We start from the raw sequence: 5,381 nt of genomic DNA, 5'->3' as shown, positions 1-5,381 counted from the left end.
GTTATTTGAAGCCTTTTAAGAATACATATTATGCTTTGATTCCTTAAACTAAAAGCAAACTTATACCAAAATGAAATCATCCGAAAAGAAATTCAATCCATTTGAACAAGTATACACCCCGCATATATTCAATCTGGTTAAGTCTACAAACATTTGTAAGGCACATAATGATAAATCTGGGGGATAAACAAATGATCCATAATGCCTCCCTTCAGGGAATTTGGGGAGCAGTGGGAGAGATAGCTGTGTTAAATAATTAAAATATAGGGAGAAATGGGAAATAACATATACAAAGTATAGAGGAAGGAGGATTAACATGAATTAATAACTCCGAGAGCAGGCAAGAAAGCGTCACGGGCAAACACCAGAGCCACCATTCGTTCAGGGCTCCGGGCCCTGCTACTCTGTGAGGTTCTGATGGTTTGACCTGTAGCAGCATTATGGGGTAGATCCTGTGGTCTCCCCGTTTGGCAGACAAGGCACTGAAGCTCAGAGAGCCCAAGACACTTGCCCACAGTCACACAGCTCATCAGTACGAGAGCCTCGGGTGGTCTTGCTACAGAGCGCATGCTGCCCTAACACCTGTCCTAACGCTAAGGCCACATGTCCTGGTCCCTGGCTGTGCCCTCATCACCAGGGAGCCACCCCAACCAGCAGACCAGCAGACGGTAGCACAAACGGCTTTAGTGGCATTCACATCGCGTGCGCCGGTCCTCTGAGGAGCCTCTCTCCCAGACTGAAGCTGTACCAGCATCTTCCACCCCCTGGAAAGATCCCAGTCCATCTTGAGTTTGCAAAACCTGGCCAGATGGCGGAGGAGAGTTACCTGAATGCGTGCGGAGCCTACACCATCCTGACAACATGCATCTCTAAGTCTCTCTCTCCTCCAGATAAGATGTGAGCACCAGCCGCTTGTAAAGCAAACTTTGGTTGCCATGGTAACTGGGCCCTCAGCCTCTTCCCGGCTTGAACAGAGCCAGCAACACCTCCCAGGTCTTATCTCTAAAACCCAGCCCTCCGTGAGTCACTCACCGCCTCTGGCTGCAGGGTGCAGGCTGGGTGGGGGGCCCCGAGGGGGTGAGGTGGGGCGAGGAGGGGCAGTGAGGCTCTCCTTACCGGGGCAGCAGCGTTCTTCATTCTCAGGAGCAAACTGCCCAGTCAGTACTTCGGTCCTGGTGGGGTTCAGGAGAGCCTTTCCTAAGCCATCTGTATTTTGTTGGGGGGTCAGACATCGCAAGGGGGGCGTTTTGCTGCCTCCCAGACCCAGCTTCTGTTTGTTTTTGTTCTTGTTTTTAAGATTTTATTTTTTAAAGTAATCTCTACACCCCACAGGGGGCCAAACTCACAACTCCAAGATCAAGAGTCACACTTCCACCAACTGGGCCAGCCAGGCACCGCCCCCCCTCCCCCCGCCCCTGGCAGTGTGGATCAGAAGTGGCCCTGGTTCCAGGGATAGGCGTCCCTGAGGCCAAGAGCTGCAGCGAGCAGGAGACCAGGGCGGCGGGCCAGACCAGGGAAAGGGTCCGGCTTTGGCTGCTCGTCTCTTCGTGCTGGCCGCTTGGACCTGTGGCCGGAGCTCCACGTGCCCTCCTCCCCCAAGACCGTTGCCCAGACCTGGGGCCCAGCGGGAAAGAAGAGAGGTGCCAGGCAGTGAACAAGAAGACGGAGAAACGGTCTCAGGTTGGAGAGTCAGGAGACACGGCAACACGACACAGGAGGGGTCCTGCACCCCAAAAAGACAGTAGGGGAAACTCCAGGAAACTGGTCTCCAGTCTGCAGGAACGTTCATAGTATCGTACATACCACAGTCAGTGTCCTGGTTTTGGAACCCTGCTATGGTGATGTCACATGTCAGCACCAGGGAAGCTGGTGCACTATGGAAACACTCTGTGCTATCCTGGCAACTCTTCCATAGGCCTATTATTCCAAAATAAAATGTTTAAAAATTGTGTGTTTTTCCTCATGAGAATGAAAGGAGCTACTGCCTTTCATATCTTGGGACCTCATAAACTCATTTTGCCAGGCTACCTTATTTTTTGCCCCTCCCCTGGGACACAGGCGTGTCACCCAGACCATGGGGCAAAGGGCCAAGAGGCTGTGGGGAAACAGAGGAAGGAGCAGCTGGCCTCTTCTTAACGCTACAGCATTTTCCTAAATTCTTTATTGCTCCAGTTACTTGGGCCAAAAACCTCGGGGTCATCCTCGACTCCTCTCTCTCACATCACACCTTCAAACATCAGCAGTTCCTTTGGTTTGGCTTTCCAATGACATATCCAGAATCTGGCCACTTCTGACCATTTCCGTGGCCCTCTCTCATTCCTTGCCAGCCTCCCTGCTCTCCATGCCCATCTCCAATCATGCCAGACACATGCACACCCCAGGGCCTTTGCACTGACTGCGTCTGTGTCACTCTTTCAGAAACCTGCCCAGCTCACGTCTATCCACATGGAAGGATCCTGCTCAGTCCCATTCCATCACTGTACGGAGGCCTATTTTAAATCAAGCCTCCCCACCCTACACTTCAGAGCCTCTTTATTTTGCTCTATTTTCTTCCCATAGCTCTTTCTCCTTCTAACATGTAATTTAACAGACTTACTGATTATGTTTATTGGTTGCTTCTGTTCTCCTTCTGCTAGAATGTAAACTCTCGGGGGCAGGGATTTTTTCTGTATTGCTCCCTGCTATGCTCCCAGCACCTACAATAGTACTTGGCCCTCAGTAACCATTTGTTGAGTCGAATGATCAGTGCGATAGAAGGGTGTATGACAGCCTTTTCCTCTCCAGGGACAAGCAAGGGCAAACTGTCTACAGAACTATTCTTTTGTAGGTTTTTGTCTTCTGGAGCAGAAATATGTCTGGCTACACTCTCGCCGTCCAGCCAATGCCAAAACAGAAATGGGGTCTGTGCTCAGGCAGTAGCACTCGGAACCGAAGACACTCAGATGTGAGTTTACACATCTCCGCCGTCTGTGTAGCTCCCGATAGATTATTTAGTCTCGCTGCGCCTCAGGCTCCTCATCCATCAAATGGGGATTAATAATTCCCCATCATCGTGCTGTTGTGGGAAGTGAATACGGTTGAGTGTGGGCATGCATGTCAAGCATCAGACGCAAGAAGGTCGAGCATATAAGAAGCACTCAGAGAACGTGAGCTGAACGTGCATTTGCAAAAGGTGACTGTTTAAAATTCAAAATATATTTTTCCCCAGAGAATTAATGAAAAAAAAATGAAAAATTCCCTAGAGCTCCTGAGAAAATTGGATAACAGAACTGAGAATGTATAGTCGGCTCAAAGCTGGTACCAGTTCAGTGAACATTTATTGAGGGCCAACCACATGCCGGCCACTGTACCAGCCGCATGCCAGCCACTGTACTAGCCACTGTACCAGCCACATGCCGGCCACTGTACCAGCCACATGCCGTCCACTGTACTAGCCACTGTACCAGCCACATGCCGGCCACTGTACTAGCCACTGTACCAGCCACATGCCGGCCACTGAACCAACCACATGCCAGGCACTGTACCAGCCACTGTACCAGCCACATGCCAGCCACTGTACCAGCCACTGTACCTGTGACAGGTAGGACTGACTTCTTAAGCAGGGCACAGCCCTGTTTACCTTCTGGTTCTGGACTCAACAAGTGGAGTAGAAATCAGTTGTCAGCGTTCAAAGCACACTTAAATGCCCATCTTTCCAGGTGGGCAAGCTGAGGCCTGGAAAGGGTGTAAATAACTTGTCCAGGGTCACCCAGCTGCTCCTGTCCAAAATCGTGTTCCTTTTGATGTTCAACATGACTTATCAATAACTATTAGATGGAATAAAAATGTCTCCTTTGCAATACAGATGTGTCCCGGTGTCTTCTATATAATGAACAACGGTGTCACTGCTCTCAGGCGAACGTGAAGCCTGAGCTCCCTGTATCCCAGGCAGCAGGAGAGAGGTCTCCCGTTTTTATTTTTGTTTTTGGGTTTTCTCTTTTTTTTTTTGCTTCCAGCCTGGAGGTGAGGAGCCCGTGACTGACGTAGCGCCGAGCGCGCCCCCTGCCGACCATGAGTGGTACCGCTCTTCCCTGACTCCAATTCCCACTCCAGCTGAGTGGGGGTCTCGCAGAACCTCTCTTTATGAGCAGGGCTGAGGGGCAGCCATCTGCCCTTAAATTGAGGGTGTGACCGTGGCTGTGGGACTTGACCTATAGCCTTTGCAACGCTCACTATTTGATTTGGGTGGGGTGTCCTTTTAAGGAGGACTTAGGAGACACGCCCCATCCGCCCACCCCCGACACTCCACACCATCGCCAACTCTGTTCCTTCCATGGCTCTTGACTAAATTGAACCTCTAACATGTCTGACCACGTGCAAGGCACTGTGCTCAGAGCTGTAGGGAATACGGAGATTAGCACAATCTCGACGTCTACTCACAAAGACAAAAGTGCAGCTCGTTGTTCCGCGCGGCCCCGAATATGCGCCGAGGAGTGTGCTCTGAGGCTCTTGAACAGCGGCGGTCAGGTTAGCAGCCTCGCCCGTGAGACTGGGGCGCCAACAGGGGACAGCGTGCGCGCTCGACAAATGTTAGGGCTCATCATCTTCACCAGCGCTCAGGGTAAAGGGACTCACTCAAGGTCCGGGAGTGGGAGACAGCGGGTGGAATTAAGGGTGTAGGTATACATCCGCTTTGTTCAAATGCCACTTCTCTCTTAGTGCATCCATGGCGCTGGAAAGAAGAACTTGGGCTGGAATGGTTCTCTCTCTTCCCGGAAAGGCCAGCGAGAGTGGAGTGGGTCTTACTTCCCACGCCTCCTGCTAACGCTGAGGAAGATCCAGGGGCTGGAGGCCAGGTGCCGGGCTCGGCGTCCAGGAGCCAGGGCACAGCCCGCCTGTGCCGATCCCTGAGGCCTACGGGGTCTTCCCTGCCGGCCCGTCCTGGGTCTTCAACCTGCTGACCTGGCCTCTGGGAAGGAGATGAGGGGGCATCACTTCCCAGAAGCCTTTGTCAAGGAGTATCTCTTAGGGATAAGTTTTCAGAGGAGGAGATTGAGTCCCATGGCTTTTGGGGACCCCGTACAGCCCACCGGGATGGCAGCTGACCTTGGTGCTTCTGAAATCAGCCTGGGGCCAAGTGAAGTCACCTCAAAGAGCCAAGCTGGCCAGAGCCTGCTACAGGGGAAGTGGAAGACAAGAGGTGGGTTTCCTAGAAATGGTGCCTGAGCTGCCCGCTCCGAAGGGATGGGAGAATGTGTGTGTGTGTGTGTGTACATATTTTTAAGGGAATATTGTCTAAATTCCAGAGACATGTTTTCTGTGGTCAGGCCCCAAATTAATTACCAGTCTCTATGAGGAGGTAAGTAAAAAACTAAGTAAAAAGTTCAGATTTTAAAGAACAA

Source organism: Ursus arctos, unplaced genomic scaffold (assembly GCF_023065955.2).
Source record: "Ursus arctos isolate Adak ecotype North America unplaced genomic scaffold, UrsArc2.0 scaffold_8, whole genome shotgun sequence".
Taxonomy (NCBI): domain Eukaryota; kingdom Metazoa; phylum Chordata; class Mammalia; order Carnivora; family Ursidae; genus Ursus; species Ursus arctos.
This window is presented reverse-complemented; position numbering follows the sequence as displayed.